The 24,512-nt window shown below is 38.4% G+C and overlaps 1 pseudogene; it reads right to left on the bottom strand.

Moving 5' to 3' along the window:
• On the bottom strand, nucleotides 20,820-24,297 carry LOC108636732 (annotated as a pseudogene).

The raw sequence follows: 24,512 nt of genomic DNA, 5'->3' as shown, positions 1-24,512 counted from the left end.
CTGATAGAGTGCCTGATTAACTATGGATAGAGGTTCGTGACATTGTACAGGAGACAGGGATCAAGACCATCCCCATGGAAAAGAAATGCAAAAAAGCGAAATGGCTGTCTGGGGAGGCTTTACAAATAGCTGTGAAAAGAAGAGAAGTGAAAAGCAAAGGAGAAAAGGAAAGATATAAACATCTGAATGCAGAATTCCAAAGAATTGCAAGAAGAGATAAGAAAGCCTTCAGCAATCAACACTCATTTCATTAGCGCTCTGGAAATCAGGTTGAGATATCATTTTATACCACTAGAATGGCAAAGTATTAAAAGGTCTGACAATATCAAGAGTTGGTGGAGCAATGACAACACTTATAAGCTGCTAGTGGAAAACAAATGAAACAGCTTTGAAAACAGTCTGGTATTTTCTAACAGAATTTAAAAGGTACATACTCTGGGAGCATTTCCACTCCCAGATAAATACTCTCACTTATACACAGAAATCACATACATAAAATTCTTATCAACATTGTTTATCAGTGGTAGAAAACTGAAAAAAAAAAAAAAAAGCCTGAAAACCAACCCAGGTTTATTTAAAGGAAGATGAGATAAATATATAAAACATCAGTGACATTTTGAGGAGAGGATGCATACATATGTGGAAAAGAGTAACACAAGAATGATCATTTTAAAATTTAAGAGAATAACAATGAAATCTTTTAGGGGTGTGCATGGGACTTTAAAGTGTTGGCAATATTTCACTTCATAAGAAGGGTGGCAGACTTTAACATATACATATGCTTCATATATAATTTTCCTGTGTAAAAATTTTGTAACATATTTTTGAAAAAGTTTCTGAGCATTTGTTGGGTTTCACAAAGAAACACATTCTTTCCAAAAGTAATGGTGATTTTAGTGTTAATGTAGATGGCTAAGTGAATGCTCTCAAAAGTAGCCTATTTGGCACTGTAAAATTGAGTCAATGCTATTTATGAATGTTTATAATTTTAAAAGTAATATATTCTTCATTTTTGTTAACGTATTAGTGAATAGAATATATTGCTCTACTGCTTAAAAAGAAAAACAAAACCACAAATGTCATTCTGTATACATGATGGAAAATTGGAAGAGATCAGTGCAGCATTTTAACGATGATGAAACACAAAGTGGATATTGTCGGATCATTAACATAAAGTCTCTAATCAGACATTGTATCTCATCTCTGAAGACAGATGTTTGGATCATCCCATTCATGTGCTATTCTAAGTTTTGATTTCATATTTCCATAGATATTTCTTTTACTGAAATTTTGTACATAAGATACAGAAACTGCATTGTCCTAAGAAAATGTTTCTACTGCTATTACACTGAAATTCTGATGGAGAAGGCTTCTTTTTCTGAATTATAAGAATAATGTCATGAAGTAATTGGCTTTCACTTACACACAATGAAATGTAAGTATAACTTTATTGCTTAGTCAAGTAGGTGGAAAACTGATAGTTCTTATTCAAGCTTAAACAAGGAGTGTCAGTCAATACTCTAAGCTGATTTTGCTGTTACCATAGACAGAGAGAATATGCCTGGTGCACAAGATCACCAATAAACTAAAACACATCTACCAAAAAAATTTCTCAGTTTAGGAATTAAAAACAGTCCATGTTGAAGTAGGACTGGCCCCCTTACACTGGCATTCTGTTTGTGTCTTGGAACACAAAATGCCTTGTGATAAGTAATCAGATACATCATTATACACCTGTTGGAACAAAAAATACTGTAGGCTGACTGTCATAAAGAATAGGAAGTAGGGGCTGGATGCTTCAAGAGATTGAGTAATAATAAAGAAAAAGGCATCCTTTCAACTCAGAGGACAGTAGCTGATTTTATTCCAAACAGTACTGGGAGATGTTGGAACTGGGACGCATTCAAACCTGATGACTAACAAGGGCCTTATACAGAACATCAGATGGTATCGGTATCAGTTTAGAATCTGATGGAAAGCTTTCCACATGGCCCAGGTTGGTTTGAAGTATCATGATACGTTGTGAGCCGCCTCCACTCAGATTTTTTAATTCATCTCCCAAACCACTAAGTAAGCCAGATCTTAATTCTGTTCCAGTTGAAAGAAAAACACATGATGGGTTTTACCTACCAAATGAAAATACAGAAAGTACAGTTAAATTTGTATTTCGGATGAACAATAAATATATTTTTAGTGTATTTCCCTGAAATATTAGTGACATACTCAGACTAAAAATTATTTATTTTTATTCTAGCATCCTCGATTTTAACTGGCAAGGCTCATTCCATATTCTTTCCAAAGTTCTGAGTTTTTTGTGATAGTTTGTCTAATGACGAATTTTTAAAAGCAATATGAAATGATGAATCTTTATTTGTTTTGAACCTGAGAGAGAAATTTGAAACATCCAGAAGAGTTAGATCATGTAGGTTTATTTGTTACAGGTCTGGCCTATTCATATCAAGAGTAAATTAAGTCTCTAAGCCAACATGGAAGAATATTTGGCTCTTTGCCTGGTGGTGCTTCATTGATTCTTCTTGGCTTGATTTGTAGGAGAATAAAGGATTAAGTAAGAATAGTGAAAGGCAATAGCCTTAGATTCTCTTTTACATAGTATGACTAAAAGCAGCTGGTCTGCCTGAAAAAGACACTTTTTTCAGAAAAAGCTAACATCAAGAGGTAAATGCCAAGTGTTTAAGCTATAGATTGAAAAACTATGTCCCTTGAGAATTTTTGTGCCATTTCAAATCACCCTCAACACATAGTATAATGTAAATAAATGTTATTTAAATTGTCCTTATATTTCAAAAAGGCAATAAATAATACTTTCCACAATCATTCTACCTATAAGTATTGACACGTGTTAAAAATCTTAAAGGAAAGGAAGCAAATGTATAACACATTGTGCTGGCCCCTTCCATGTCCACTCTATTAGGGTTATAAAACGTTTGTAATAATTTGATGGAAGAAGCGTGCTGGGGATAGTCAGTAAGATTGTAAACTTCATAATTAGACGTGCACCACACTGATTTTGAATTCCCTCAGGAGGCGGTCTTGCTCTTTCATACAGATGTATGTTCCTCCTAATCTTTTAAGTATGCAACAAGAAGCCTTGGAATATTTCTCTCGACTTATATCACCCCATGTGTGGGATAGGATCCAAACACCGGTGGTGCTTCTTCTGTGGTATAACCTCTCTGCCCACTTTGAGTACTCCCAGAAAGTTTCTGAGACTTTACTCCAGATCGCATCAACTCTACAAAAGTCTTCTTTGGTCACATGTCCTCCCATCAGGCCCTTTGGCCCACAGAACTCATAGAAGCCACCCTAGGTAAGGAGAGGTTTATAGACAGGCATTAAGGTGAGTTTTGCAAGCATCTCTGCTACAGAAAAGAATAAACAAATTGGGAACAAGGAAACCCAGTGAGCACATGCCTTTTATTTTATCTCCTATCTAGACCAATACATAAAATTAAGAACCATTTGGAGATTACAGCTATAGAATAAGGAGTCATACCAGAACCAGGGTGAAGAGATGGGATCTGTTCACCTATGAGTGCTTCAACCGTAAGAAAATAATTTTCTATGTTTAATTCTAGCTAGTAGCCATTTTCCATTGACAACAATTTTACCTAATTTTAACTTCTCAAAATGGTACTCTCTGAAGTCTGATGATATTTACGACTAAGATTAGGATTATAATCCTCATACTGCTGCTGCTGCTAAGCCGCTTCAGTCGTGTCCAACTCTGTACAACCCCATAGACGGCAGCCCACCAGGCTCCCCCGTCCCTGGGATTCTCCAGGCAAGAACACTGGAGTGGGTTGCCATTTCATTCTCCAATGTATGAAAGTAAAAAGTGAAAGTGAAGTCGCTCAGTCCTGTCCGACTCCTAGCGACCCCATGGACTGCAGCCTACCAGGCTCCTCTGTCCATGGGATTTTCCAGGCAAGAGTGCTGGAGTGGGGTGCCACTGCCTTCTCCTCATAACATAATTCAATTTGATGAGCGAAGAAAAACACATTATCTCTTTCAGGCAGTTTTCAGGGTTCAAAGAAAGCATTCCATGTCCAATTAACATTATCTTAGCCTGAAAAATCCTCCTTTCTCTTTTTAATTCTTCTTTGACTGTCCATGTTAAACAGACTCCTTCCGCACAAAAAGGAGATAGCTGCTGAATTTTCCTAAAGAAACTCAACCCAATCATTGTTCCTTAGCTTTTTACTTAAAACAAGCAATGTCATACATCTTTATGCATTTGATTGTCACTGTGGTAGTTCTACCATGGAGACTGATTTACAAGGAAGTAAAAGCCAGATTCTTTTTAAAATTAATTTATTTTTTAACTCTTTAGTCTGTATCAGAGTATAGTCAGTTAACAATGTTGTGGTAGTTTCAGGCGCACAGCAAAGTGACTCAGGGATACATATACATGTATCCATTCTCCCCCAAACTCCCTTCCCATCTAGGCTGCCACAGAGCATTGAGCAGAGTTGCCTGTGCTGTGTAGTAGATGGTTATCCATTTTAAATATAGCAGCGTGTACCTGTCATTTACAAAACAGAAACAGACCCACACACAGACTTAGAGAACAAACTTATGGTTACCAGAGGGGAAGAATGGGAAGAAGGGATAGTTTGAGAGTTTGGGATGGACATGTACAAGCCAGATTGTTTTTAGGGACTATAAAGACACTATAAAGCATGAGCAGTGATATGAACAGGAATACCGATGCTGTTGATTCATTGAATGTCACCTTGTGTAATACCGTTATAAAATTTACTTAAGCCCAAATCTTCTTTATAAAGTCTTTGACCTAATTGAAAGATCGCTCTCTTGTAGTACTTGCCATCCTCCAGAGAAGCTCCACGTTCCACTCAAGTCAGTTGAGGAATGCTCTAGGCATGGGCACTGCCATTTCCTTACATCTCATCATAGGCTTGCCATTGATCTATGCCACTCTTTTAAGTCTGACTGATGCCTTCACTCCATTATGGCCACTGTGGTGAACAGTGCTACTTCAGTGGTCCTACAGTAGTTTGGCTGTGTAATCAAAATAGCTGATGTTAGCTTCTAGGGATCTATAGTATTGAAAAACACCCACCCCAGGGGATTCTGATGCAGCTAGTTCATTGACCCATATTTGTGGACTTTGTAAGATTAGCCTGGGCTAGCCCCCTTTTAAAATCCCTCCTCAACTTAATTGTCAAATACCCTAATACTACCAAAATGCCCATCTTGACTTTTCATGATTCAAAGTACCTAAACTGTTAACTTTCTGCTTTTGCAAATCCAGTTCCAGGCCTCAGGATATTGAAGAAATATGAACAAAGAAAAGATAGGGTCTTCTACTAATGTTTAATGTCCAGCTTCAAACTGGGATTTGCTAAACATTTATTTTATTCACTACTGTTTGATTTTCCTGTTGAACTAATGGTAGCCCATCTAGACCTTCTCTCTTCCCACATCTCAGTAATCTCTCACCTTTATTACTGTGCTCAGCAGAGGCTCTTGGGCATTTTTCAATGGGAAGTTTGGACATGGAAAATTTTAGCATCTCGGTGGGCTGTTACCTAATGCTTTAAGCCATTGCTCCTACTTTGTAGGGACACATATGCTCTGAAAACTCTTCCTTTCTGACTACCAAGCTTCTCTAATGGACCTTTCCTTCTAAAATTGTCTATGTCTCCATTATCTATGACTCACTTTCTGTTGAAACTCAGCACTCCAGCTACAGGGGTCAAGGTCTTATCAAGGCAAGTCCCCTGCTATTTACAGAGAAGTCTTTCCCCTCTACTTGCCATGGTGCATCCTAAGAGCTTACTGTCTTCCTGAGGGGAGGGACAGGGTTTCATGCACTTTTGAATCCAATACCTCGTCCCTAGTACATGTGTTCAAGGGCTAACTGAATGAATGAATTCACCTTGTTTTCCTTGTTTGGATTCCCCTTCCTCCCATGTTTGCTGGTATACTGAATTCATCTTTTAAGGCACAGCAAATGCCTCATTTTTGATCTCTCCTATAGTAGCTGATTGCTATCATCTTTAAATTCTTTCAAGTCTAAACTATGTTAAACAGCTTAATGTTGAATCTTTTACTATCAAGTCTTAACTCTTATTTTTATGTCTTAGGCAACCCACTCCAGTACTCTTGTCTGGAAAATCCCATGGATGGAGGAGCGGGGTAGGCTGCAGTCCATGAGGTCGCTAAGAGTCAGACACGACTGAGCGACTTCACTTTCACTTTTCACATTCATGCGTTGGAGAATGAAATGGCAACCCACTCCAGTGTTCTTGCCTGGAGAATCCCAGGGACTGAGGAGCCTGGTTGGCTGCCGTCTACGGGGTTGCACGGAGTCGGACACAACTGAAGCGACTTAGCAGCAGGAGCAGCTTACCTCTTATTTTTATGTCTTATTTCTACGTCTAGATTTTAAGTCATTTATGGGAATAAGTGCATTTAATATTTTGTGGAATGGCATCACAAATGAAGAGTTGAATACTATTTTGAAATTAATTATTGGAGATAATGAAAAGAAAGTCTGCATGGTGGAATTTTAGGAGAACTAGGCTCAGGCAGTGAAACCCAAGTTCTAGTCCTCTCTCTATTGTAAACTAGATATGGAATCCTGAAGAAATCACTGACCTTATTGCAGTTGGTTTCTTTATCTGTGAAAAAGAGATTAAAAAGAAAAAAAGATTCCTAATGGCAGTATCAACCCTAAAGACTACCCTCTGGGGACATTCCAACTGCCCTAGGAAACTGCTGAAGTAAAATATTTAGTTCACCTGTTTTCTCTGCCTGGACCATTACTCTTGCAGATGTCTTTTTTGTCCACTTACTTCCTCCAAGTCTCTGTCCACTTCTCACCTTCTCAACGAGGCTTACTCTGATCATTCCAATCCATCCTTCTTTGCTTTCTCTCCTACCAAAGCATATCCTATCCCACACCGTTTATGTTGTTGAACATTTCAGTTTTTTTTATAGCCCTTATCACATTTTAAATACATGTAATTTAAAATTTATTCTGTTCTGTGTCTTTCACTCCCCAGTGTAAACTTCAGAGGCCAAGGGCTTTATGTGCTGTGTTCATTGATGTATTATGAGCACGTAGAAGAGTACCTGGCAGTTGCTGCCCAAGAAATATTTGCTGAATGAATGAATCCATTTATAATGTGAACAGTGTTTTCTAAATTAGAATTTTGGAATTAAAATTCCCCATAACCTGAAACCATAAACATCATCATTTTGACTTTGTCTATTAAAATTGACTTAAAATAAAAGCTCTAAGGCAGGAACAGGGGTAAAATTCTAATAATAATACATATCACATTATAAGTATTTCTTTAAAATGGGGACTAGAATTTTTGAATGTGTCCCTGACAAGATCCACTGAAACTGAAACTCTTTGAAACTCTTTGAAACTGAAACAGAAACTCTGTGGGTCATTGGGAAAGAAAGCATCATAGTTACAGATTTCAATTTTTGTTTTTGAAATATACATAAGATGTGATACCGTATATTCATTAAATACTACAATTCTGAATATTAATGATTTTTCTTTGATGAATATATATTTATAATAACTCAGTGTTCTGGATAGCATATAATTGTTTTGCTATGACTATAAAAAAAGATGGGAGAAATATAAAAATTTAGGATAAATGCGTATTGGCCAGGTATAAAATCCCTTGTAGTCTGGTTTATAGCTTGCTTGGGTTTTAAAATCATACCTGAAAAATCAAGAATCTCTTCACCATTGTTAAGCATAATGTAGCATTAAAATGTATATAAAAGTAATATGAGATACTTAAAAAAACATAGAGATTAGAAACTAGTTTTGTAGAATAATTCTTAGTTGTATTCATGATCTAAATTCCTTATAACTCAAGCTAAAACTAAGTAAATGCAGATATAATATGCACTTAGAGGTTTATTTTATATAAAATGTAAAGTGTCATATGAAACTATTATATAACATACAGTATATAATATATATTATAAATCTATTAAATATTATATTAACCTGTTTTTAAAATACAGCTGAATACTAAATTGTGTTTGGGATAATCACTAAAATTTTAAAGGACTTTATATGGATGCTAAATATATTTACCAGAACAGTTTTCCAAGTGAGGCAGTTTGCTACAATTGAAGACAGTGGCCATTGCAAAGAAAGATATATTGGCAGATTATATATTATAGTTCTAAGGCTTCTCTGGTGGCTCAGACTATAAAGAATCTACATGCAATGCAGGAGACTTGGGTTCTGTCTCTGGGTTGGGAAAATCTTCTGGAGAAGGGAATGGCAACCCATTCCAGTAATTCTAGTTCGTCTTCAATTGCTCAGCCTAATAGTTTAAAAAAAGCTTCTACTTTAATGATAATTGAGCCAATGAAACTGTATTTGACTCTATATTTCTTAGATTTGCTGGAACTTTTGGCAAGTCTACATTTTACTTATTCTCATAAATCACATGCTTAATTTCTTAAAGTCAATATTATATCCTTTCCTTTTCATAGAAACATATAAATATATAATTTTTTTCTAAAGCATGGAATCTGCAATATCAAAGTTTCTTATTTATTATATTCTTGCAAACTGAAGGCTTTGGGTCACTAATGTACTAAAAGCATATTTCCAGCTACTAGATAACAGATATTTCCAAAATGACTCAGTGAGTTTCTATATTTTAATAATTTTTCTTTAATGGATTTTTTGATCAATATCAAAGAAAAATCTTACCTTTGTGTTTCATAATTTTAGTATAACATCTGTTCTAAATCTAAGGAAAAAGTTGGCATGGATTATAAATTTGTCCTTTTAGATTTTATTCCTATAACACACATAACTTATGAGGTAAAATCTAATTACCCCCACTAACATTCAAGGATGGGATGGTTGGATGGCATCACTGACTCAATGGACATGAGTCTGAGTAAACTAAGGGAGTTGGTGATGGACAGGGAGGCCTGGCGTGCTGCAGTCCAAAGAGTCAAACTGAACTGTTCAGTTCAGTCACTCAGTCATGTCTGACTCTTTGTGACCCCATGAATCGCAGCACGCCAGGCCTCCTTGTCCATCACCAACTCCTGGAGTTCACTCAAACTCACGTCCATCTAGTCAGTGATGCCATCCAGCCATCTCATCCTCTGTCGTCCCCTTCTCCTCCTGCCCCCAATCCCTCCCAGCATCAGAGTCTTTTCCAATGAGTCAACTCTTCGCATGAGGTGGCCAAAGTACTGGAGTTTCAGCTTTAGCATCAGTCCTTCCAATGAACACCCAGGACTGATATCCTTTAGAATGGACTGGTTGGATCTCCTTGCAGTTCAAGGGACTCTCAAGAGTCTTCTCCAACACCACAGTTCGAAAGCATCAATTCTTCGGTGCTCGGCTTTCTTCACAGACCAACTCTCACATCTATACAAGACCACTGGAAAAACCATAGCCTTGACTAGATGGACCTTTGGTGGCAAAGTAATGTCTCTGCTTTTCCATATGCTATCTAGGTTGGTCATAACTTTTCTTCCAAGGAGTAAGGGTCTTTAAATTTCATGGCTGCAGTCACCATCTGCAGTGATTTTGGAGCCCAAAGAAATAAAGTCTGACACTGTTCCCACTGTTTCCCCATCTATTTTCCATGAAATGATGGGACCAGATGCCATCATCTTCATTTTCTGAATGTTTAGCTTTAAGCCAACTTTTTCACTCTCCTCTTTCACTTTCTTCAAGGGCCCGTCATCTGCATATATAAGGTTACTGATATTTCTCCCGGCAATCTTGATTCCAGCTTGTGCTTCTTCTAGCCAGCGTTTCTCATGATGTACTCTGCATAGAAGTTAAGTAAGCAGGGTGACAATATACAGCCTTGATGTACTCCTTTTCCTATTTGGAACCAGTCTGTTGTTCCATGTCCAGTTCTAACTGTTGCTTCCTGACCCACATATAGGTTTCTCAAAAGGCAGGTCAGGTGGTCTGGTATTCCCATCTCTTTCAGAACATTCCAGAACCACCCCCAAATCCTTGTGTGTGTGTGTGTGTTCTTCAAATTATTCTTGTGAAGAAGGTTTCCAATCAACCTATCCAAAATACGAATTGAATTTAAAAATCATTTGGATTGATGTATATGGACAGAGGAATATGTGGCTTTTTTTGGTCATGGCAGCAAACTGTCAATGATCGATGAGGTGAAAAGTCCATGACTGATAGCTTCAGATGCTTACACAGAGTGTGTGGTCTGTTCACTGCTCCATTGTGTAGACATAGAACATTCTGCACAGAGATTTATCAAGATAGAGTACTTCTTATGTTTCTCCTTTAGGAGGCTGATTGATGGTCTCCTGAAACACTGGTAAGCTCTTTCTTATACAAGCTGCTTTATTCTTTAGATTAGTGAGTCTCTGGCTGTGGCCACAGTATCTAGTAGGTGAGAAAGCTATTGCGCGGAGAATCTATAAGTGTATTTTCCGATGAAGTCAAGCTCTGGTGATTGAATGAATGAACAATATATTTTGCACATTCCTGCAATGTCAGTTTCATGTATAAGGACCAAAGTGAAGGTGAAAGTGTTAGTTGCTCAGCTGTGTCTGCTCTTTGTGATCCCATGGACTGTAGCCCACTAGGTTTCTCTGTCCAGGAGTTTCTCCAGGCAAGAATACTAGAGTGGGTTGCCATTTCTTTCTCCAGGGGATCTTCCTGACCCAGGGATTGAACCAGGTCTCCTGCATTGGAGGCAGATTCTTTACCCAAGGACCCAAGAAGGTAGACAAATAGTTGGAGTATAGAGAAATTTTAGGATAGAGAAAATACTCTATAGGGTACTAGAGTAATAGATATATATCATTACACATTGTCCAAATCCATAGATTGTACCACACCAAGAGTGAACCCTTCTGTAAACTATGGACTTTGGATAATAATTATGTGGCAATGTAGGCTCATTGACTCTAACAAATGTTGGTAATGGGCAAGATGTTGACAATGGGAAAAGTTGTTCATGTGTGGGCGTAGGAGGATTAGTCCAGGTCTCTGTACCTTTCTCTCAACTTTGCTATGGACATAAAACTATCCTAAAAAATAAAATATTTTAAAGCTAAAAGACTCAAGAAGCAGAGGAAGGACACGGATGGACTCTGATCATTTTCACGGCATTAAAGTATACTTCACTATTTATGTGTTCATAGAAATAGAGAAAATCAGTATTGCAGAGCTGGATCCCAAGCTCTTCCCCCATAATTGAGGAAAAATTGCAAGTACAAACAGGCTATTTGTTCTCCTTTTCTACATTTGAAAATAAGAACTGAGTTGGAAAGCTCTGGGATAGCCTCTTACTATTCTGAAGGGCTGTTTTGCATAGATTCATCAGCTTTAGGAACAGCCAGGGTTCTCCAGAGAGAAAGGGGAAATCAGACTTATTGAATCCAGTTCAGTAAAAAAGAAAAATCCAAGTTTGAGTCAGCCTCAAGGTTAATAGAGAAAAGAATTACATAAATGCATTCCTTTTCCCCAAGGCTGGGCTACTGTCAGCAGAAGATGATTGAGTTAGCAAAGGCATTTCCCCTTTTCTTCTAAAAATTTCAGCATCCAGAATTCCACCCCAGCGTACTACCCCCTCTCCTTACTCACCTTCATCCCTGACACCCTTTAAAGAGAGCATCTAAGTCTGCCAACTATGTAAACCTCCCCAGTGAACTATGACGGATTTCTCATCACAAACACACAGCATGATAGAGGAAATTGTTGAAATTGGTGTAAATGGTTTAAAATAGCCATTTCATTGTACTGGTGAGGAAAGAAAATGGAAAATGCAAACAGAGCAGTAATCATGCTCTGCTTGCATCTATAAAAATAGGGTGCTGACAGCTTCTGCAGACTTTAGGTTTTATTGTTCCACTTTAATATTTTTGAAACAATTGCTCTGTATCTCTTACAATTGGTGATCATTGCAAGGGGACGACAGCAGAAGGTATTCTTCTGAAGGAAGAAATGATCACACTATTATATATGTCAAATAATTGACTTGTTTAATGGCCCAAGAATTTTTATATAATATAGACACTCTAGGTTTATTTTATTACTTTTTAATACTTAGTGACCATGCCATCATATAGTTTAAAACTTTTAGATTTATTTCTGTAAGAGGTTTTAGACATTTTCTGGATGACTTTCTAATAAAGTTCCCATTGTCCTATAACTCATTTTTTCCTCTACAATTTCATTTAAAAACAACCTGCTAATTTTCTACCTTCTATCATTGACTGGAACAGTGTTAGAACTTCTATTACATCCTTAATGTTCTATCTCATTATTACTTTTTGCTCCATTACTAGTACTCACAAATAGGATTTTAACACGTGCAAAAACCATCTGGTATGCTCTCGACCGTGAGGTCCAGGAAACCTGTGCTACCTGAAAAGGACTTGATTCATTTAGCATCGCTCATTTAAAATATTTTCTTTGGTTTGTCTAGTGCTAGTTTTGAATACACGAGTGCCCCAGCTTAAGATTTATTATGCCCATTAGTATTGCTTTGTTGAAACTGTAGTATGCATTCTACCAAGTATCTACAATTTATGATGATAAGTTCAAAGTTTTATAATTATTGTAGTAATTTCCAACTCATTCACTTGTCATTTTTTATTTTCAGACCTTCCCACAAAAATTTTCAAATTAAAAAGGCTCTTGTCTAACTTGGTCTTTGTTCAAAAGTTAATAATTTTAGCTTTGGTTACACAAAAGTCAGCCTTCAAATATATCAGCCATTTTTCCTATTTAGCATATTAAAGATGGGTCAACAAACCTCAAGAAAAACTGGATAAACTGACTGAAACCCTGGAATGGCTTTTTCCTAGAGGTTGTTTTTCCAGAAAATACCCTTTTGAACTAATATATTTTAAATTGAATGGATGAAAGTGTTAGAAGTGTCCTTCTAAGATGTTTTTTTCAGAGAAGGCAATGGCAACCCACTCTAGTACTCTTGCCTGGAAAATCCCATGGATGGAGGAGCCTGGTGGGCTGCAGTCCATGGGGTCGCTAGGAGTCGCACACGATTGAGCGACTTCACTTTCACTGTTCACTTTCATGCATTGGAGAAGGAAATGGCAACCCACGCCAGTATTCTTGCCTGGAGAATCCCAGGGATGGGGGAGCCTGGTGGGCTGCCGTCTCTGAGGTTGCACAGAGTTGGACACGACTTAAGCAACTTAGCAGCAGCAGCAGCAAGATGTTTTTGAAATCCTAGTTAAGAAGAACTTGCTGGATCATGTAGCAGAATGGCGCTTAGCCCTTCCACCCTCTCTGACTCATCTTCTCATGGAGAGAATGTTACTGTAGTTAAGATGTGCTATTTGAGCAGCATTGCCATACACATCATTTGCATAGGTATCCTGGTCCTGTATCATTGCCAGTGATGTTGCACCACTGGACCATTTTTACAGCCAGTGCTGTGATTTCGTGGGCTTTCCACGTGGCCCAGAATAATCTGCCTGTCAATACAGGAGATTCAGGAAACGAGGGTTCAATCCCCCCAGTTGGGAAGATCCCCTGGAGGAGAAAATGGTAACCCAATCCAGTAATCTTGTCTGGGAAATCTCATGACCAGAGGAGCATGGAGGGCTACAATGCATAGGATAACAAAGAATCAGATATGACTGAGTGACTTAGCATGCACATTGGGGACATCTTGCAAGGACAGTGAAATTGCTTATCACTGCTCTTGCAGTCTCCACAACATTTTGTAAATTGTTTTTCACCTTAGAGGAATCTCAGCTATGCAGTTAGAGAGTCATCAAAAGGTCATCTCCAAGGTGCTGAGAAAGCAGTAACAATGCCATTCTAGCTGAATTAGCATTAGAAGTACCCTGATACAAAGTCTTAAACTCCAGTTCACAAAATCACTCAAGACACTTCCCTTAAGCAACTTACGGTATGATTTTAAGTGATTATTTCTATTTAGTGCTTATAAAACTATTCCCACCAACAGTGTAAGAAGGTTCCCTTTTCTCCACACCCTCTCCAGCATTTATTGCTTGTAGACTTTAGGATCGCGGTCATTCTGACTGGCGTGAAATGGTACCTCATTGTGGTCTTGATTTGCATTTCTGTGATAATGAGTGATGTTGAGCATCTTTTCACATGTTTGTTAGCCATCCATATGTCTTCTTTGGAGAAACGTCTATTTAGTTCTTTGGCCCATTTTTTGATTGGGTTGTTTATTTTTCTGGAATTGAGCTGCATGAGTTGCTTGTATATTTTTGAGATTAGTGGTTTGTCAATTGCTTCATTTGCTATTATTTTCTTCCATTCCAAAGGCTTGCTTATAGTTTCCTTTTTTGTGCAGAAGCTTTTAATTTTAGTTAGATCCCATTTGTTTATTTTTGCTTTTGTTTCCAGTATTCTGGGAGGTGGATCATAGAGAATCCTGCTGTGATTTATGTTGGAGAGTGTTTTGCCTATGTTCTCCTCTAGGAGTTTTATAGTTTCTGGTCTTACATTTAGATCTTTATGGAGAACAGTGTGGAGATTCCTTAAAAAACTGGAAATAGACTGCCTTATGACCCAGCAATCCCACTTCTGGGCATACACACCGAGGAAATCAGAATTGAAAGAGACTCGTGTACCCCAATGTTCATCGCAGCACTGTTTACAATAGCCAGGATGTAGAAGCAACCTAGATGTCTATCAGCAGATGAATGGATGAGAAAGCTGTGGTACATATACACAATGGAGTATTATACAGCCATTAAAAAGAATACATTTGAATCAGTTCTAATGAGGTGGATGAAACTGGAGCTGATTATACAGAATGAAGTAAGCCAGAAAGAAAAACACCAATACAGCATACTAACACATATATATGGAATTTAGAAAGATGGTAACGATAACCTTGTATGCGAGACAGCAAAAGAGACACTAATGTACAGAACAGACTTTTGGACTCTGTGGGAGAGGGAGAGGGTGGGATGATTTGGGAGAATGGCATTGAAACATGTATAATATCATGTAAGAAATGAATCACCACTGTAGGTTCGATGCAGAATACAGGATGCTTGGGGCTGGTGCACTGGGATGACCCAGAGAGATGGTATGGGGACGGAGGTGGGAGGGGGGTTCAGGATTGGGAACTCATGTACACCCATGGTGGATTCATGTTGATATATGGCAAAACCAATACAGTATTGTAAAGTAAAATAAAAAATATAAAAAAAGTAAAAACCAGTGTCCATCTGGTTTTATTATCACACCTGACACATACTCAGTGTTAAGACATACTCAGTGTTGACTATTGGTTCTTAACCTACTTTGTCAGCCTGATTTTTTTAGAAATATTAGTAATATTTATTTAAGCTTATTAACATGCAAGGATGTCTGATTTGGTTTTAAAATGAGAGTAAGATATTATTTAGCCTTATCTTAGTTGAATGCTGGACAAAACTACAGTCTTTAGCAATAAGTAATTAAGGAAAAACTTGACTGTCAAATTCAGGGGGTTTTTAGAAAGATATTTCTAAAATTTTCTTCAGGTTCTTGCCTTGGCCACTCAGCTGAACTTGTTCAGTTATATTGTTTTTGTTTTTCTGGCTAGTCCTTGTTTTCTTAGATGAGGTGAGAACTTTCTTCTGAGACCCTCAGAGATTCCTCACCAGACTCTGATTCATCTAGATAATCTTTTTCAAGATTTTTCTTTTTTTGGATGACTACAGTGTTCCAGCTTCTTCCATCCATTTTCTCTGATTCAGTTTTCTTTTTCTGAAGTTGTACTTCTGATTTTAGGTGGTGCAGCTCAGTTGTTTTTCTAAGTCTGGATCCAGCCTGGGCATGGTCTTCCCAAAGCTTGTAGCCCTTTGTCACTCTGTTTCTCTCTCTGACCACATCTCACTGCTACCTATTTTTGCTACTCTTGTTGGACATTCCAATATGTTAAAGCCTAGAAATAAGATATAAGATCACACATCTATATCACATCACAGGACACATCCAAAATTCAATAAATATTCACCCTTCAAGTTCTCAGCTTCATCACATTCTGCTGATTCTTCCTGGTAATCAATGCAAGTACCATTCAGAAGGGTGGTCTTCTAAAAACTGTAATAATTGTTTTAATGCATCAAGATGTCACTAGCAGACAATGAAGAAAAATCACTACAGTTTCCCGCAAGGGAAAAGGAGAGTTTTTCCATTAAATCCTTATCATAGGCTATCATTTCTGAAAATGTTCAATTCTGAATAAAAATTTTTATGTCAATCTTATGGAAAGCAGTAAAATCATGACAAGATTTATTATACTTTCTGTTTAGTTTGGTAGCCTTGGACATGCGCACCACACCTTCATGAGTTTTGCCTGTGATATATATTACAATATAAAAATGCTGCTTATAGATCCAAAGTTTGTTTTTATATAAGCTACCAAAATGTGTAAAACACTATGCAGGCATCAAATATTGTTATTACTAAAGCAAATATGATCAGACACTTCTTTCATGGAACATAGCAGCAAAAGAAAAAATTGCTAAAGTCAGATACAGCTTGTCACTAGTAGAATTATCTAGGTTAATTAGTGATTTTATATCTCTGAGCCTGATTAACTTGAGGAATACATAGGCTTAAGTATTAGATTTATATTTATTTAGTGATTTTACGCCTCCAAGCTTGAGTGACTTGGAGAATACAGAGGTACATAGGCTAAGTATTAGACTTATTCAGAGATAAACCCTAATTACAAAGAATTTTCTTGAGTGGATTTTGCATTTGCATTTGCATATCTGTTATCAGCTGTGGTGACTGGCAAGAAAAACAAACCAAAGGAATAATAAAACCAACTTGTCCATTCTGCTAGGCTGAGTCTTTCATGCTTGGGGGAGGGAGAGGTGAGAAATAAAAGATGGAAGAGAAAAAGCAGAATTAGTTTCCTCAAGGGAGAATTAAATTCAAACACAGTGAAAGAAGTTGATTGCTTAGTTACTTGTCACACTTTTGAACTCCTCTATAATACGTGTCTATCATCAGACATTCTAACTTGAATCTTATGTGCACTACTACGAGTTAGGGCACACTCCTAATATCAGTTTATTATTCATCTTTTGAAAATGTTTCCTCTATGTGAGACTATGCCTTTCCTCCTCATAGCACTGACTATAGACACTTAAGGATGTGTGCTTCTGAAAAAGGAAAAATAATTATATGTTGAATGTAAATATGTGGTCTAAAGTATATTAATATAATAAAAATATATTAGAATTATTTGGTTTTTCCCCCCTAGGATATCTGAAAGTTCCAGCTTTTTATCTGATTCCACAAATACCAAAGAAAAATAAAAGTTGGGTCCTGAAGAAAAGTATGGTGTGCTTAGGAAAATCTCTGTGGTCAATGATATGCAGTAAGATGATTTACTAGCAGCTCTGTCTTTCCTAACAGGAAAGGTTTTGGTGATTGTTGTAGGATTACTTAAATCATACTTTTCATATCTTAAAATATTAAAGAGGCAGCTTTTCAAATGCATATTGCTCATGTCATGCCAAATGCATGTTCGATGGGTCCAGCAGAGCATTGAAATACATGCTCCAGAAAGTACTTAAACATCACTAACCTTTGGTTCTGGTGGTAGAAAACCTAACCAGTGCACTAATGGTTGAGTCAAGTTTCAACAGCATAGATTTTAGAGGAGAAAGAACTAGCTATGCAGAATAGTGTTTGCAATTTCCCAGGCTGAAACCCAAGTGCTCTTCAGCAACTCCTAATACCTGGCAACAGGTAGTTATGATTATTCACCTGACCACAATGTTCAGGAATTATATTATGATTTGAGGATTCATTGGATTGCACAATATTTATATAACAAATTTAAATCAGAATTTGCCAAATAATTATCAGGCCCTTACTGTTTATAAAAAAACACTGGGTGTGTAGTTCAGAATGCAAAATTACATATAGAAGTCTATTTCCAAAAGATGCTATGTTTTGACTAGGAATCAATGCAAACTTTTAAAGTCTTTTATTGCTTCCATAAAACAAAAATTAGAATTAAAATATTGAGAAAATGGGGACTTCCAGTGTCTTCTTTGTATTAGTGTTTGGGACATTTCTCTTTAAAGGAAACCTCCCTTCATTTCAGTTCAGTTCAGTTCATTTCAGTCGCTCAGTCGTGTCCGACTGTTTGCGACCCCATGAATCGCAGCATGCCAGGCCTCCCTGTCCATCACCAACTCCCAGAGTTCACTCAGATTCACGTCCATCGAGTCCATGATGCCATCCAGCCATCTCATCCTCGGTCATCCCCTTCTTCTCCTGCCCCCAATCCCTCCCAGCATCAGAGTCTTTTCCAATGAGTCAGCTCTTCACATGAGGTGGCCAAAGTACTGGAGTTTCAGCTTCAGCATCATTCCCTCCAAAGAAATCCCAGGGCTGATCTCCCTCAGAATGGACTGGATGGATCTCCTTGCAGTCCAAGGGACTCTCAAGAGTCTTCTCCAACACCACAGTTCAAAAGCATCAATTCTTCAGTGCTCAGCCTTCTTCACAGTCCAACTCTCACATCCATACATGACTACTGGAAAAACCATAGCCCTGACTAGACGGACTTTTGTTGGCAAAGTAATGTCTCTGCTTTTCAATATGCTGTCTAGGTTGGTCATAACTTTTCTTCCAAGGAGTAATCATCTTTTAATTTCATGGCTGCAGTCACCATATGCAGTGATTTTGGAGCCCCCCCCAAAAAAGTCTTGCCGCGGCCAGCACAAGCAAGAGTCGCACCTGCACAGGGAGAGAACGGAGCGTCCCCGCTAAGAAGATAAGAGAGAGACAAAAGATGGGGTTGAGAGGATCAGACCAAAATGGCTGATACCTTGCTTTATTATGCTGCAGCATATATAGGATAAAATACGTGATTTCTGACCTTTACAAGATTGTTTTTCATCTCCAGATACAATCACCAGACCCGTACCATTGTATACAGATCACAATAAGCTAATCTATCTTCTATGACATGTTGCCGAAACCAAACATCTTGGAGCCTTAAGGGCTATAAAAATTCTTGAGGGTGGCGGGACAGGGAGCTTAGGCACATGTCCTAGGGCTCTGCATAACGCCGAGCAGCTCCCAAGACTTAACCCTTCACGGGTAGTCCCCCGCAGCTCCCCTCTCTTTATTTTTTAAAAGCTCCATAAGATGTCGGTGTTGCAACATGTTTTTATGTATTAAAACTCTCATCTGTAGAAATTCTTTAACAATACTACGAATAAGACAAGGAGTTAGACAAATTATGATAAGCACAACAGTCAGAACCGTGCCCACAGCAATTATACTTCGCCACAGTGAATGAAGGCTAGGAAAGTTAGAAAATAAATTTTGTAAAAAATTATCAACAGTATCAGCTATATTCAAAGTAGCTTTTGGAGCATTTTCGATGTCAAGAATTTCATTATGCAATTGTAAAAGATCTAAAGAAACATTAGTATTAAACCAGATTCCTTGTAGATGTTTTTTCACCTTATCCCACGGAAAATCAGATGTATTGTAAGGCTTTTTTGTAACACAAATCCATTTATAATTAGCATGGCATTGAATTTTCATGCGAAAATTAATACTCTGAACTTGGTCTCCTAGAACTCTAACTACATCATATAAAGCTGATAATCTATCTTCTATCTTTTTATCTATATCTTCTTGAGTTCCCATTACTTTAGTAACATTATATGACAAGGAATCTACAGTATGAGCAGCTTGAATGGATTGTGCTAAGGATACAGAAGCAGTAACAGCAGTTGCTATAAGGGTGATTAAAGATACTATACCCAGAATAATCAGGCTCACACTTCTTTCCTTGCGGCTAAGAGCCGTGTTAATGCGTTGTAGTAATTCTAAAGCAGTCTCATCATACCATTCTTCAGTTATTTCAACAGGTAACATGACAAAAGCAGGTTGTTTTACTATTATAACTTGTTCTCCTTTAGCAACACCTCTTATGCAATTAGTAAGTATGCAATTAGAACAATTTAAATGATAAATATTCAATGACAGTGTTATTTCTATATGGCCTTGTATCAACATAAACGGGTAAGGGACACAAGCTCGAGGATATAAAAACCCCGTAACTCCTACATTTCCATATTTACTCCCACTAATATTGGGTTGTAAATATAGACTATTGCCATGACCAAAAGCAGCCAAAAGTTTCCACAGTTCAGTTTGAAATATAGGAGCAGTGTTTACAGAGAGAATGGGTGGATGCTGTCCTCGATATTCGGGGAAATCAGGTTTTCCCCCAGGTGCCCAGTCCCATAAAAGGATGGCATTGGCATTGTTGATGTTATACACTGATGCGACCCGTGCTCGACATAAAGTCCAAGGAATGTCTATTCCTACGCCGATGCTTAGACGTCTGCCGCAAAACGGAATGTCGAGAGGTCCAGTTCCGTTACGGTATGATCTTTTTCCGGTTTTTTCATCAATGCCAGAAATAGTCACTCGAGGATAGGATATATCAGCTGACACCTGTATACAGTGAGGATGCTGTGATTGATAAGAAAAGCACATAGGGTATTGTGTAGTAAGACCATAAAAGGAAATATTGGCTTGCTGAGGAGAAATGTGAATATCTGATTTTCCTCCTAAAAGTCTTGTATCATTGACATATACAGGTACTGTTTCTTTATCCCATCCTAAGGATTGGATCATGGGCGGATCAGGAATGTATGCCCAAAAAGCCGCAGCCTCCCCGTTTTGTATCCGCTGTAACAATAATAATAACATGATCAGTATATTAATAGGTGTCACTGGAGGTTGTACATGAGCCTCATTCCAAGCATGTCGCATCAACGCCTCAATCTGCCTCTGGGTAGGCAGCTCACTCGTGGGCTCGCTCAGTGTCATGCGACGCATCTGATGTGTCAGGGAGTTCCTCTGCCGCGCGTACCAGCCTTTCCGGTATCCAACGCGGTGCTTCGGCATCCTGTGGAAAGACACAAACATGCCCTCGTCCCCATATTAGTACAGGGTCTGGCCCATACCACAGATTGGTAAGTGGATCCTTCCATCGTACAAGTGGTTTTTTGCATGAGGATCGTTCTCCCCAAAAACGCTGGGCTGCTGAATTGCCTTCTGCGTCTAAAGTTAAAAAATTTAAAACATAAAGAGCATGATTCAAGGCATTATGCGGTGAGGGGCTATACAAGTCATTCCCCTTTTTCTGTTTTAATAGTTGATGTTTGAGACGCTGATGAGCTCGTTCCACAATACCTTGGCCCTGTGGGTTATATGGAATTCCTGTTTTATGATGAATTTGAAAAGAAAGACAAAAACGTTGAAAAGAACGGCTAGTATAACCAGGTCCATTATCTGTTTTAAGGTTTTGTGGGATTCCTGAAATAGAAAAGCAAAACAGCAAATGTTGAATACAGTGACGTGTCGATTCTCCAGTGTGAAGGGAGGCCATGAGAAAATTGGAAAAAGTGTCAATAGAGACATGAACATATTTAAGACGCCCAAATTGAGGAATGTGAGTAACATCTGTTTGCCAGAGGTGATTAGGGCGTAAACCTCGAGGGTTGACACCATATTGAGGGAGAACAAAGAATTGAGGACAAGTAGTGCAAGATTTAACAATTTGCCGTGCAGCTTCACGGGAAATTTTAAATTGCAACCGTAGAGAATGACTATTTTGGTGATGTAAGTTATGGGATTTTCGAGCTGCATCAATAGCTGATTGAAAAAACACTTGTTTAGTAAGAACGTCCACAGTGTGATTGCCTTGTACGAGGGCACCAGGAAGGGTGGAGTGTGCACGAATATGCCCAAAGAAACAGGGGTGTTGGCGACAGTGGAGGACCTGTTGAATTAATGTAAATAAGTTAAGAACTTCAGGAGAGGTGGTGCCGATAATTGGAACAGTTTCAATCATCTGTAAGGCACCGACCACATAGGAGCTGTCTGTAAATAAATTAAAGGAAGTAGGTACAGTTAGTAATGCTTGGTGGACTGCAAATAATTCCACAACCTGAGCAGAAGAAAAGCTGGTATGTGCGTAATAAGTTTGATGGTTAATAATTAAAGCTGCAGTACCATTAGAAGATCCATCTGTAAATATAAGTGTCGCTTCGGGAATAGGTTGTCGGCGAACTATTTTTGGAAAAATAAAGGCATGAGAGCTAGCAAATTGTAACAATTTATCAGAAGGGTAATGATGAGTAATCCGTCCCGGGTAATTTGCAAAAGCTATAGACCAATTATCTGAAAATTGAAAAAGCCAATCTTGTTGTTCTAAAGCATAAGGAACACAAATGAAGGGGGGTTCCATTCCAAAATACTGGATGGCCTCGTGACGTCCCTTTGCTACAATTTTTGCAACAAGTTCATAGTAAGGGAGCAGATGTTTAGTTGGAGTAGCAGACAGATATATCCATCGCAAAGGTTTATCTTGATAGAGAACCCCTGTGGGTGCTCGGGGGTAGGAAGTATATATAAACCCCATGATCGTTGGTAATCACAATAAGTAATCTGTTGTTGTCTAATAGCTTCCTCTATTGATTGTAAGGCTGATCGCCCTTCTGAAGAAAGTGTTCGGGGTGACGCAGGGTCAGAATCACCTTTAAGGATATCAAACAAAGGCTGCAAGGTATAAGTGGGTAGTTTTAAATAAGGGCGTATCCAGTTAATGTCTCCTAGAAGTTTTTGAAAATCATTTAGAGTTTTTAAATGGTCAGTCTGTAATCTTACTAATTGAGTATTATAAACGCGAGGATATAAGGAGAAACCCAAATAATTATAAGGAAAATGAGTTTGAATTTTTTCATCAGCAATAACAAGACCATTAAGGTTTAAGTGTTTCTTTAGAATAGAAAAAGCTTGGTACAATAGCTGTTCGTCAGCATGAGCTAGTAATATATCATCCATATAATGAACTAAATATAGCTGAGGAAAGCGTTGACGAACGGGAGCTAATGCTGTAGCAACAAATTTTTGACACAACGTAGGACTATTAGTCATTCCTTGCGGGAGGACTCTCCATTGATAACGTTGCATAGGCTCTTTGAAATTAACAGAGGGTAAACTGAAGGCAAATCTTTTACAATCTTGAGGTGCAAGAGGAATGGTGTAAAAACAATCTTTTAAATCTATAACAATGATATAGGATTTATCAGGTATAGCAGAAGGAGTGGGTAACCCAGGTTGTAGGGCTCCCATATGCATCATTGTTTCATTTACCTTACGAAGGTCTTGTAGCAATCTCCATTTCCCAGACTTCTTTTTAATAACAAAAATTGGGGAATTCCAAGCAGAGGTAGAGGGTTCAATATGTCCAAGCCTCAGCTGTTCCTGCACCAGCTGTTGTGCGGCAGAAAGTTTTTCCTGTGTCAGGGGCCACTGATCGACCCATACCGGTTCCTCAGATTTCCAATCAATAGGATCGGCATGTGTCACAGGAGAATCAGAGGTCCCTAGGGAAAACACCCCAAGCCTTTTCGCTCTTGATTAGGTTTTAAATCAAGGGGTAAAACGATGCCTTGATGTTGTTTACCCAAACCTTGATTTGGAAGTAATCCCTGATCTAACATCAAATCTGTTACGGTGGGTGAAGGACTATATAAATAAACACCCATTTTGCTTAATATATCACGCCCCCATAGATTAACTGGAAGATGGGGCAGAATATAAGGCTTAAATTGACCTGTATGGCCGTCTTTATCTGTCCAAGTAAGAAGGGACGAGCTTTGTTCTGGATTGGTAGTTTGGCCAATACCTTGAAGAGTGGAAATAGCCATCTGTTTAGGCCATGTAGTAGGCCAGTATTTATCAGAAATAACACTAATATCGGCCCCTGTATCAAGCACTCCGCGGAAAAGCTTACCATTAATGCGTAGCTCAAGTTCTGGTCGTGCCTCGGTAACATTTTGCACCCAATAGGCGTCAGATGACCCGAAACCTTTATCTTGACGGTCTCTATTAATTGTTTTTCCTTGTATAACTAATGGAACTAAAAGGAGTTGAGCTATACGTTGTCCTGCATTGATTACAATAATTTTATTAGGAGCGGAGGCTAATATTTTTATCTCTCCTGTATAATCAGAGTCAATCACACCAGGGTGAATAAGTATTCCTTTTAAAGACGCACTGCTGCGCCCCAAGAGCAATCCAGCTGTCCCTGGAGGTAAAGGCCCAAACACTCCTGTGGCAAGGGTTTGAACCCCCATCTCGGGAGTTAGTACTGTGTAGGAGGTGGCACAGAGGTCCAATCCCGCGCTGCCTCTTGTGGCTCGACAGAGGTCTGCAATGGTTCTTTTGGAACCTGCAGCGTTGCCCCATAACATTGTTTCGGGGCCAGGGGCTGGCCCCTCACCCAGTTTCCCGAAACCGGGGGTAAAGGATTACCTTGAATATCCGTTTTAGAACGGCAATCCCGTGCCCAATGTTTTCCTTTTTTACATCGTGGGCACAAATTAGGAATGTTAACAGGGCTTTGTTGTTTTTGAGGGCACACTGCCGCCCGATGGCCAGGTTGACCACAAACAAAACAACCAGAATT

The sequence above is a fragment of the Capra hircus genome, chromosome 9, assembly GCF_001704415.2.
Source record: "Capra hircus breed San Clemente chromosome 9, ASM170441v1, whole genome shotgun sequence".
NCBI lineage: Eukaryota > Metazoa > Chordata > Mammalia > Artiodactyla > Bovidae > Capra > Capra hircus.
This window is presented reverse-complemented; position numbering and strand designations above follow the sequence as displayed.